The sequence below is a fragment of the Bombus affinis genome, chromosome 1, assembly GCF_024516045.1.
Source record: "Bombus affinis isolate iyBomAffi1 chromosome 1, iyBomAffi1.2, whole genome shotgun sequence".
In the NCBI taxonomy this organism is placed as follows: domain Eukaryota; kingdom Metazoa; phylum Arthropoda; class Insecta; order Hymenoptera; family Apidae; genus Bombus; species Bombus affinis.
The window spans coordinates 6,063,869-6,076,973 of record NC_066344.1 but is presented as its reverse complement, the minus strand read 5'-3'; the positions used below and the strand labels follow the sequence as shown (position 1 = coordinate 6,076,973).

Genomic DNA, 13,105 nt, shown 5'->3' with positions numbered 1-13,105 from the left:
TATTTACGCGTTGGCCGACACCTTCTAATCGTGGCCCCTTCTCTTGCAAACAGCGGCGTGTCGTTTTCTTTACGGGCCGCCATCCAATAATTGACATAATCGTTCTTAAACGCTCATCGTTCACCGATCTCACGGAACGAGGAACACAGACGCAACGTTTCAACGATATCGTGCAGCCTGCACGAGGGTAAAAGGAACGGAGGTTCGCGAACCTGGTCATTATCGTCTCTGAAATTGATTTTTCCCCCGTAAATCAGGCAAATTATTCCGAGGCGTCAACACAGAACGTCCCATGGCGGAGCCGCATCGTTTACACGCGAACATTTATAATGCTCGTAATATCACGGACGATCTGTTGGCAGAAGTAGCGGATGAGGTTTTAGTGCAATCTTTGATGTAGTTTGACTTTTATGGAAGTAACAGCATAAAGCTAAGGCAAAGTTGTCGAGTGAGTCGTCCGAAGATTAGAGAATTATGGTTGAGATATTTATTTCGACTAGAATTGTGGTAATAACTTATTACTGATAAATAGTCGGACTATTATCGTGGCGCGCTTGACACAGAAGCATAGCGAATATGGTATATTAATCATAAGATGATTCTATATTTCCATATCTTTATATCACATGTAAGAAATTATTTCGCAAATGGAAAGCAAGACGCGATAAGAAGAATAATAGATTTGAGCTCGTCGTTAAACTTATTATTTTTCTATTGATGGTAATAAACGATCGCTACATATCTAGCGTTGCGTTCACAAATTTCATTTTCCATGACAAGCGCTTATTATTTAAATCGAGCGGATATATCCATCGGACATAGACATCGGAACACGGTTAACATTCTTTCATTTGAAGATCACCTGTCTGCAAAGTGACAGCAGGTAATCGTTGGATCGCGCGACATCGAACTGGGACAAAATTAAATTTCACCTAAGACGGTGTATCGAAGAAGGAGGGAACGGAAACTGGTCGCTCGTAATATTTTCACCAGTCGTCGAGAGTTGCCACCTTATCGGCCGAATGAATGCCGCCCTAATGAAAACCGGCCCCCCGACTAAAGCGAGCTGATGCTTTAATTAAGCACACTTAAGATCGCGAAGATTCCAGGTTGTTCTGGTTCTGGAAGCCGGTCGGGAACCAGCCTGTGGCTTGTCCTCTTGTTTCGTCCCGCGAGTTATCCGTCTTCCTTCAGCGTCTTCCTCGATCCCGCTGACTCCCTGGCTCTCTCCTCGTCTCTCACGAACATCCTCCGCTCGAAGCAATTACTCAGGAACGAAGGTTCTTGCATTCTCGGATCCCGTGGCACCCCGTTCTTATTGCAGCTTGATAAAGTGGCCATGGCATTAACTTCTCTTCCGAGTCGCGCTATCGGGACACCGCAAATAACGTACGAGCCGATCGTATTTTCCCGCCTGTGACAGAGAGATCGAATCGGGAACCGCGGCCGATGATCGATGATCTGGTCTCCGGATGCCGACGTGGAATAATCGCAGGAAAGTGGAACCGACCAGAGATCCCGCCACGAGCCTCAACCGTGCCGAAGATTAAATGCAAAACGACCAGCTGCTTGCTTGCTCGCCATTGTTTGCGTTAGATTTGCTTTATTTCTGTGGAAATATTCGCCTGGTTAGAAAGTCACGTAACCTTTGTCGACGCAGTATTTCATTAATTTACGCGTCACGGTATTGTTGTTGTATTCATAAAAAAATGTTGTGGTTATATAGCTTCTATCGAACTAGGATTTTCGTTGAATAATCTGTGCATCTGGTTTCTTTTATGACGACCTTTTGTTATTTACCAGATCGATTGATGATTTTATAAAGAACTTTTCCTCCCTTTCAACAAGCGTTTGCTTCAAATGATTTTTGTAGAATTGTATGTTATTCTGTTTCTTGTTATTAAGATTATAACGTTTCCGCTGAGATTTTATAATTTTTAATACGCTCATCGTTAATGCCCACGCGATGTCCAAAGTTGTTTCATTGAAAAGCATCTTTTCTATTAATCAATGAAAGATAAAATGTTTATCAATATAGGAATCTATTTCGTAGAGTTGGTTTCTGGAAAACTTGTACGGAATTTCCAACATTTATAAAACTATAACAATATGATAATATGTTACATTTCAAATTTGGTGCTATTTTTGATAAAGACGATTTTTAGTGTCTTCAATATATTTTCCTTCTGTTAGACCTATGGTTCATTACGGGGTGAATTCGCTGACCCATAATGTCTTTCAATCATTTATTATTATTATTTTCTCATATATTGTTATAAGAGCTTTCGACATAAAATGCAGGGTGATTTAATCAAACGAATCTGCACTCGTTTTGGTTTAAAATATTTACGAAGGAACCTGTCTCACTTTGTTTAACAATTACTTTAACACTTTCCTAATATTCGCATAGCGTTCGTATTTCAAGAACCAGACCTCGGAATTTCAAATCTGTTACGCACTGATTAAACAGAAATGTAACAAACAATAAATCAGTTATGATCAACGTAGATGTCTTCCATAGAATTTTTATTGGAAAATCTATATAGGACTTTTTTCTAACATCGATAAAGATATAACAAGATGATAATACGATACGTTGCAGTCGATACCTATCACCGATCTTAACAACATAAAATCGTATCTTGCTAAATCTATTCGAATCAAAGATCTTTGGTATCGATGACACGACTAACGTTGGAGGAAAATACAATCATTGAAAGGAGAAATGGCAAGAAGTTGCGGAGGCATTAAATCACGAACGAATAATATTTCGCCAGAAGCAGGAAGAGACTATCTTCGGTTTAATATCGAAGTTGGCCAGCGATGATGGACGATCAAGACGAGCTTCGATGACACTGCTAGATCGGACGAAAGCCACGCTCGCGGAAGAGTTTCTTACTGAGAGATAAGAGAGAAGAAAAGTCGTTGGCCATTTTAGATAAAAAGAATGACCGAAGGAGAATCGTATGTCGCCATAGATGATCGATGTCCCGTCGGCTAATTCATAATGCAAAATTATTGCCGCACGATACGTACGACAAGTTTGTTCTGAAACGGGCAGTGTCGCTTTTTGCCGGAACTCTTCGCTAGTGGATCAGAATTCAGATGGTGGTAGGATGATGGACAGCCATGACCGGTACGGATGGCACCTACAACGTCTCCAGGTTCGCATTTGGAAGATTTTATCGTAATCTGATTGGAAAAAGAACAGCATTACCCTGGAAGGTTACCGATGTAGACGAAGAAAGATGAATGTTGCAGAAGAGGATGAATATGAAAGGATTACAGTTGGTAAGTAGTGTTTCAAGTTTTATCGTGGAGAAGCAACATACATGCCGGAAGTAAAAAGTTTGAAGATGGCGACATTAATGCCTTTGGAATTCTATGTAACTTATTATATTAAAATAAATAATTGATACGTCGCGAGCAGTAATAATGATAAATAGGAAGTATAATAATGGTTGAAAATCATAGTGGCGTACTTATGTCACTGCTATTTTTCATGAAACGAGGTTTCGTTTTTACCGTTATGAGAAGATACAAGAAAAGTATTTTTTGAAAATTAAGAAAGACGTGTCGCGACGCAAAATAAAATTACGATTTAGCTTAATTAAAAGAATAATCCTTTGGAGGGTTGCGAAATAATTTATATTCGAAAAATGTTGACTTATGGCGTAAAGTGATTTTTCTGCTCACCGCGTAAATAACAAATTTATTTTATTACATCGTATGAAAATTTATTATCGTTCTCTGGTGCGTTAACCGTGATTAGTGAAACTTTTTACATCTTTTGGAACAATTTCTTCAAATCAATCCTTCGATTTCTCTGATGTAGAAATGATGTAGAAATTGATGATGATGTTTCTGATGTAGAAATTAACCCCAAAATCTCGGAGCAACGGTAAAAATAATTAAAATGAGAAACACGTTATTCTTGTTACCGTACGGTTACTAAAGAATGGAAGAATCTTTAGAAATATCGATCAATGGGTTGTGTTGACTTCAACTGGACAGACAACTAGATTTTAAAGATGGCTCCATCATTAAAGACGGACGAGCATGCAGAATATCGTTTCTGAGCTCCTCGTAGCCGTAACCTCATTTACACTTAAAGGAGCCTGCAGCAGAGCAAAAGGAGTATCCTGCATATTTAAAGTACAGTTTAAAGGACGAACAATGGCACTGCCACCATATGATGGCACCGTATTGTGTGGGGGCTTCTTTTTCTTACTCGTTTTTAGGGGCGTTGCTATTATGGATGCATGAACTTGTTTTATTGGAGACAGTTAACAAACGTCTCCCCGGCCATCTTTCTCGGTCTAATACTTTGAAGGATTCGCAACGTACCTAGGGTGAATGAATTTTGCAGGGCATTAAGCAACATTTTTGTCTCTTTTAAATATTTATCGTGGGAAATAATAATAAGAACTGGTTTCTCGGAATACTACCCTTTGTAAGATTCGTTCTTTAAGTTCCATCGACTTGAAATCGAGCTGATATTATCATTTTGCTGCCTTTTCTTTTTCTATTCAAGTTAGACGGGGAAAGAGAGAATATCGCAAGAAATTTCTATAGAACCTGCTCTTCGTCGTTATTTAAGAAATTCTATGCTTATTGTTAGATAAAGCTTCTTCTCTCGTCCAGATTTCAATTTGCAAGTAGTTAGAGATTAAAAATGAAATATTTGTCATTCTCGGAAACTTTTTTTTATATATTCTGTACGATACGTTCGACGTATGGAAATATCTGAAAATAATAAGACGATCCTAAATAAAAATACGGTCTTCGTCTTCCTTTTAGCAAAGAAAATTTAACGTAAAAATTTGTTTAATATACAAATATTCGAATAATTTATTGTTTGCAGCAGTACGTACAAAATTTCCAGAAGATCTTTAAAGAATGAATTTAGATTTTTACCACCACCCTGCATCTGCCATGGCGGCCATTAGGCGACAGCCATTTTTACCTACCTACCACTCCACCAGTACCATCAACCCCCATAATACCTATCTCTCGATCATTCATCCAATAACTAATCCACCGAACAGCGTTTAATTTACTCGCTTAAACAAGATCTCTTGTTCTCTCCAAACTCATTAAACACGTCGTCTACTACCACCACCTTCACGTTGGACTTATCGATTTTTTCGGTTGCACCTTCTCTTATTTTCCCCTCTTTATGAACAGAGTCCGGGAACGTAATGAACACGTTGCTGGGCCACCCGCACAGAGCGACGTGAGGGCGCTGCAGCGGCTATTCTGTAAACTAGAGGACTGCACCTTAGCGAAAAGGGTTGGTTCGGAGGAGGGTGGAGGGTCTCTCGAAGGAAGGAATAATCCGTGGGCTCCCATTGTCTCCGACGTGCCTTACCGTACGAGTATTTTTCTGCCGGTGCGAGTCGAGAACACCAAAAACGACCATATCGCCCGCGTAGCTATTGTTTAGGGAGTATATCGACCGATATGATTTAAAGACCTTGACGTAGAAAGCGGAGACGCTACCTGGACCCTTACGGAGGCCTCTTGTTCGACAGTGGTTCTCAAGGTAGCAAGTGCAGATTCTTTGTTTTTTGGAATGTATAACCGCTTGAGATTAGGTAAAATCTTGCGACGTATTCATTTGAGATTAACCAGAATTTTGGGATGTAACGCATAATTATATTTAGATAGTCAGCATTTTATAATTCATTACGTAAATGTGTCTATAGGACTACGTATGTTAGACGAATAAAGTAAAATCATCTCATCTGTGTGAAATGTGAGATTGAAGAGACAAGGTAATCAAAATCGTGGCTTTGTCAGAAAAATTGGAGATTCTTCGGAGAGATTGTTTGTCGTTAACTGACGAAGATGAAACATATGTTCGAGAAACTTTGGATAACGAAATAAAATGATATCGTGGATTCTTCGTATATCTTTATTTTTCGATTTCGTTGCTTACAATTCAACAGAGTGAGACGAGAAACGTACAGATATCTAGAAATATTTACGATGTCTTTCTTACGAGTCACTGAGTTATTATCGGATCTTCACCGATGTGAATTTTTTAAAGGACGATCAAAGAGTTTCAGCAGTTAAGAATCATATAAAATAAAATCAGATCGCATAAAATAAAATCGAATTAAAACAAATCAGATATCACCAACGGTTCATAAAATATCCAATCCCCCTCGTTCTTCCATTTTAACCTATATATGTACCTATTATTTTTTCTCCAACCAAAACACCAAGAACAGCAGCAAGAACAAACCGCAAAAAAGTTCCTTACAACTCGAAGACTGAAATACCGTCTAAGGCGAGAAGTGCTGCTCGTTCGCTACAGCGTAATACCAATCAGACGGTGAAAACTGCAAATCGAAGGAACGTAGGAGCACACCACTGGAATTGGGTATTAGGCGGAAGCATCGTTTATGAATGCGCACCTGGTCGTTCCGATCGTCGACTCCGCGACTCACGTATGCCGGGACTGCGACGAAATATTCGGTTCACCGTTTCGTTAAGATTCCTGCCGCACTTGAGACGCGATCGGTTTTTGTCGGGAACTACGCGGAATTCCGGCAGATAACCGTAGCTGTGGTCGGTGGGACGGTATCGTTCGAATAGGTCGTCTTTTATGGTAAGACCGCGGCGCGCTCGATATTAGTCGATCGCATCGATAAAGCGCGGATTGCAACGCGGGGAACGAGTGGAAGCGATGCGAGGCTCGTACCTGCGGATATATCTGACTGGAGACGGGAGATAGGCGAGTCGGTATGCGCGAGTGGTCGCGCCAGAGACGCGGCAAAACGAACAATATCCGTGGCCGTACGAGGGCTGATTTGTGTCACGAAGAACCGTGTTCTCGGAACCGTGACGAGATAAATTGGCCGCGCACGGACCGCTTACGAAGACGCGTGTTTGACTATATAGGCGAGCTGAACCAGTAAAACAGCCCGAAGCAGGAATTTTTGAAAACGTTATAATGTAACCAACCACCTTTTCTTTCCTTTCTTGAGGATTTTCCATATCAGTTGCGCGCGGACTACCTCCGTACGCATATTTATTACTCCTTCGTTCTACCAAGCTCATGTTAACGTTCAATCGTGTTTTCTTCTGTATACAACAAATTATCGTTTAGTTGCTGTTGTATGGTTTACAGCATAGATCAGGGAATTCGAGGTCGAGATATTAATCTATTGCGAATAAAAACTTGAACCATAAAATATTCATCATTGCGTATTGGTAAGATGCTCTTGTACACCGTTCTATTTCTCTCAAGCTTTGAGTATTTTTAGACATTAAATAAATCTGACCTTTTGTATGTTATAACGAAACAGTATGTATGATGGCAAATTTGATATATTGTGGTGAAATTTGTAAACTGTAAGCAGAGACGCAGAAGCACGTGTTGGAGGAAACAGGCAGACATTTCCAACATTTTCTTTAATTATCGATAACTCGAACACGCACATGGGAGATTATTATTTTCATACGACATTCTTTTATCTATTATAATGCGTGGATTCACACCCTGTCGGAGTGCAGGTATCGACGTGCATATATGAATAATCCTCTGTAAGACACTTGTTACTAGCTAGAAACTCTATAACTTTAACGTGGATATGCACTTTCTACGCTATGCTATGCTCATTCAATTTTCAACTGAACTGAATTGTCCGCTTATCATTCTCGTATCAGGATCATCCTTATTCTTAATGAATCGCGCTCTATCGATATATCGGTGCATTCCAATTTCATAAGCGAATGGTCGAAACAGTTGTAAAAGAGGATTTAAAGAAGAAGCGTTTAGCATGGTATTCCGAAGGGACATGGTCGATGAAGCGGCGGACCGGATTCGAGGCAGCGAGCAAATCGGAAAAGAAATCTCGCCGTGGAAACGAAGCATCGAGATCTCTCTCCCGATCTGGTGACGCTGGTTATGCCGCTGCACGTTATACCGCGGGGTAGACCGGCCGCGTAAAAACTTGCTTGATAGAAGAAAAAATCGGCACTCATCTAATGATGCCGTGCGCCTGCCGTGGCTCCGTCATACACCGTACGTAACGAACTGGCCGGTCCCGCAAAAAGTCCTCGCCTTCGCGTCCTAACGCGAATTTAAATCGCAACGCTTCACGATTGTCCGCCGGGGATCGCCGCCCGTTCGACCGGCGAACGCAACGTTGCAATAAATCGCCGTTTCTGTGAAAGATTGTCAGACATGTCCCCGGAGCACGGCCAATTACCTTCTGGAACTAGGAGCACAGGCAATAACTCAAAGCTGAGATGCGTTTCATACCTTTGATAATCCTGCTCTCGATCTTTCAACGGTGGATTTGATCTTTAAACCCAGAAGTTTTGTCTTTATGTTAAGAAGTTTCAGCGTCGCTGAAGGCGAACAGCTTTTTTGAGATGTTGAACAGAGATTGGGTTTCTTCGATTCCACGGAATCGATTTAATGTAATTTCGTGGACACCCTGTGAGCGCCGCTTAACATGGTTTAAGGTATTACATTAGGTGGTGAAACTTAGGTTACCGATTTTGTCATCGATTTACGTTATTTTCCGAGTGAAATTACCTACTGCTCGAAGGGATTGAAGCATTGAAGTTCGAAGTGCATAGAAACGTAATTGCGACTTTTTAATCAATTTAATTATTTCTATGCAAAGTATAGGTATTTACTAAATATTTATGGTTACATTACCTATACTATACCTTTACGAAGAAACCAAGGTTTAATAATTTTTTGTTGAATTAATAATGTATGCAAAAATCCTACATTTATTGAAAGAAAAAATGTTTTTGTCAGATCGCATTTTTACGAGAAGGTTAACAACTTTACTAAATCCATCGTTAAATAAATTAAATACATCAACAAGTGTCATTTATTTCAGAAAAATGGTCCACTTCTTGTTAATCTCCGAGCTAGATCAGAACCTTCGAGGAACTTGTAAATATTTCAAACATAAAACTATCTTTTAAATATCAATTTTCTTAGAAGTAAATCGACGACTTTGTCCCAAAGTCGCTGTGACAAAAAACAATAACCAAAGCACCTTTACATCTTCTTAATGTTTCATTGAAATTTGATAAATTTACAAGGTTGCATTTTTGAGGATTTCGATAATTCTTCGTCAAATATATCGACAAGACTTTGGTTTTTTCTTTGTATTAAATATTTTTTCGCATATATCTTTCGCTTTGATTTCTCTGGGTACAATTTCTATACTTTACCAGTCTCTAGATCTAGCGTTAAACAATTATTCAAATTACGAAAGGGCAACTATATAGCGACTACGAAAAGTATTTGCACACCATTGTATTCATTACGTTTATTAATTAATTAGATCCAAGAATATTACATTTTATATCATTCGACAGTATCTTCTTACGACTACAAAACTTTCATATTACGAATATAATATCGTATAAAGTAATGGGATAAGAAAATGCTTCATTAGGAAAGAGAGATACTGTGCGAATGCTTTTTACATCCGCCGTATTCCGTCGTGAATTTTTCCATCCACTTGAAAGTTTCGAGCATTGTGAGCGAAGCTTAACGGCAGAGAACAACGCCAGGACACCGGACACGCGACTCGCATACGAATCCCCGGCAGCGTGAGAGTCCAGGCGTCCCAGTCCCTTTTGCCTCCTGGATTCCTTCTAATTGGGCGCATACGCCGCAGTTGCTTTCTCGTCGAATAGACGGGGCTGGCTGCTGCCGTTGCTGCATCCCGACGCTTCTTGCGGCACAGCTACAGTTCTCTCCGCTCCGGACGCATCCGTATCTCGAGCAGCGCACACGCTCCGCGTCCACGTTCGCTCCCACGTTTTTTTTAATCAATCACATTGTCTATTGTGCGTTGCAGCTGTTCCAGCGGACCCGGGCTGATTTGAATTTAATGGGCTGACGTGCATAAGCGGCAACAAGGAATCATTAATTACACCGCCCTGAGATTTCCACATGTCCGCGGGCAAAAATGTGACATGCGCGCGGAACAGAAGAGCTGCTGCTGTTGATGTTGCTTCGCTTTTAAATTAAGCCGCGTTATCCGTCGTCGTGTGGAGCATCGATCGATCCACCGATCGGACGGATGCATTTCATTCGGAGTAATGCCGTTTCATTGTTAAACGACGGATTGAAGCGACCGCGGAGTACGAGATGAAGAACGAGGATGTGGGATTTTTGAGATTTTTGGTCCTTCCAAGGGCTCGAAGCTTTATTTCCCCTGATGTTGATATTGTTTTTTTAGAATTTTGGAATAATAGCAGGATTGGCGTATCGATGTTCTATGGAACGATACCGCAGTATCTATTGTTTTAATCATTTTTTATATTGCACGGTAGGCTATATTTTTCTCGAGTTTCTTTAACGTTAATAGTATTCTGATGTTGTTCTTTAATATTACTTTTATTCTTTTTACTCTGCTTGTTTTTCTATGGCAGAATTTCAATAAGTAGGATTTATTGTTAACTCTGAGGCGTAAACAATGTCGCAAACTAAATATCCGCAAGTTTTGTATAGCACATGTTCTGAGAACCAAGTATAAAGTTAAAAAACATTGTTTAATAACAATTATCATATAATAAATCAATTTTCAGGGCGAGAAATTATGTACTCCCGTTTTTACATCTCGAGTCTATTTCAATTTCTTTCATTTAATCGTTTCCACTGGATTTTGCCCTAAATTACGAAATGCCATTTTACATGTCATTAAACTCTCCACAAATTCTGAATTAAACGTTGTACACGAGATTCTCCAATACAATTCAAGTCTCTACGCTCTAAATCCCATAGATACAGTCAAATCCTCCAACTGTATTTGTTTCTCTCTGAACGAATCGTTTAACTTGCGTATTTTAGTTATAAATTAAATTATTCACAACGATAATTGCTCGTTGATTTGTTTAAATTCAAAATACATTGTCGCCTACTTCCGACGCGTACGAGACGAACTCAAAGTGAATAACACGCGTGTCGAATCTCGCGCGAAAATTAATTAGCGGCAATCGCGATCGACGCGTGAAGAAAAAACTGTCAGTTGAATCGAAGCCGAAGCGAAATCGCGAAGAACCGTGTAATAGGATTTTTTTGCGGATATAAGCCGCTGTGGGCAACTATGGAAAACAACTTGCCGATTACCCCCGGTCTACGGTATATGGTATCGTTGGAATCTCGCGTGTCGTATCTGGCACGTGGACGCTCCTCGAACGATCGTCTCCTCGCATGACCATTTCAGGAAATTACCTTGTTCCGCACGTTTTCATTTTTTACGCTGCGTATCCTGGAATCCCCCACGAGATTGCAAAAAACCGGAGCATTCCGCGTGTTCGTTTAGAAGCAGACTTTTCATTCGTCGCACGACCAATTCCGCGATATTCGTGATTTTGTCAGTTCCGATCGATAGCCAAGCTGCAGTGAATATTTATTTTTTTGTACAATTTTCGTTACTCGTTTCTATTTTTTTTTCTTTCTTTTTTTTTGGTTATCATATCGCGCGAGGTGAAGACGAAATGGCATGATCGATTTTTAATTTAGATTTTGATTTTAATCGGAACCTAATTAAAATTTAGATTGGCTATTTCTGGGAATTTGAGATCGAGTTTCGTGATAAGAAACCTCGCCGCGTTTTCCCAATTTTTGTATCTCAATCTCAAACTCGCTTCAGTGAACAAAAGCACTTATGCATAAAATTGCTACGTGAAATTATACGTAGGAGCAACGATTTTTCAATTCTATCTTTCAATTGAAGAAAATGTTTAACAATGACAGGATACGATCGGATAGAAAACGATCCAAAGTGCGCAGCAGGATTAAAATTTTAACGTCACCATTTATCCAATATATATATAGACTTATCCGATTTTTCTAAAAGCGTAGTTTCTTCTTCCAAGATTTCTATAGGAAGTTGCGAACGATATCAAGACACGTAGAATGTCGTGGGGAATTTCCTTATGTTCTTGAAATTCTTAAATTTTTTCCAAACGTTTTAAAATTCTTCAAGTTTAGTTTCTCGAAAGCTATGCTGGATATTATACGCATTTTTAATTCGTGAAACTTTACCATGTTGCTGCATATCTGATGATATTTACAGAATGCAGTTTTTGAATGTGTAGCCAAGATAAGAGTCGAAGTTTGTAACATATTGAAACAAAGCGACGGCTTACGGCTAACGAGAATCATTTTAATCCATACATCTCGCAAATAACATCGTAATCATCGTCTAACAGACAATTTTCCAATCTTTTGCAAACTGAATCTCTCGATGATAAAATCATAAAATTCCTGAAAAATCTCTTCACTCTTATTCCAATATATCACTGATTACCGAAGCGAATTTACTCACAGTGAACTCCTGCAGTGAACGAAACCGTAAAACGTTCACCTCCATACCTTGTAACATTTAACAAGCTCGATAAACGGATCACCATTCGACCGATTAAACATGCGACCACCCACTGATACCGGTTCGCCATGATGGTGCTTCTTATCAACGGACCAAAACGTGAACTCACTGATCGTTAATTTATCGCCGGGTAGCTTCGTTGCGCGCGTTATCCCTCGAATCGACCAGAGGTTACACAGCCGTGGCAGCGTGTCGCGTATCACAAAGACTGAAAAAGATGTATCGCGTATTACGCGAACGGTTCGAGACCGGTAGAACCGGACCATGCGTATTTATACAGGGGGTTTCAGCGGGGCTGCGCTGTTTTATGGTTGTAGGACAGTCGGTGGATGATCGAAACGCAGCCCTGGGGTGTTTCTGCGCAGGAACGCCTGACAAGATGGCGGCAGAACATAGCCATAGTTCTGTACGACGTCGGTGTATGCCTCTTGTTCTCCCCCCGAAGGTAACGAGCAACGTGTAATCTCGCTAAACTATGTGGCCGGATTGATTCCTGGCATTGGCCGCTCGTAAATTCAACGATCCTCTGTGCTTATCGCGTCACACGACCGTCTTCTCGTGCCACGACTACAGGGAAATGGTTCGTCCGTACCAATCTCTCTTGATAGAGCCAGACAAGAGAGAAAGAGAGAGGGAGAGAGAGAGAGGCGTTCGTATCGGTGGTTGATGCGTCTCGCAAAAAGGTGTACTTGCCATTCACGTCGCGTTTGGGGACTGTTCAG

At 40.4% G+C, this 13,105-nt stretch overlaps 1 protein-coding gene and 1 long non-coding RNA gene across 2 annotated transcripts in view; one reads left to right on the top strand and one right to left on the bottom strand.

The window, feature by feature from the left end:
- The window catches only part of LOC126920897 (protein cortex-like), a 250,975-nt gene that overhangs the window by 76,343 nt on the left and 161,527 nt on the right, over window positions 1–13,105 (top strand). The window lies entirely within an intron of this gene.
- LOC126920935 (uncharacterized) overlaps window positions 1–13,105 on the bottom strand; it is a 216,223-nt gene that overhangs the window by 65,272 nt on the left and 137,846 nt on the right. The gene's annotated exons all lie outside the window — the stretch shown is intronic.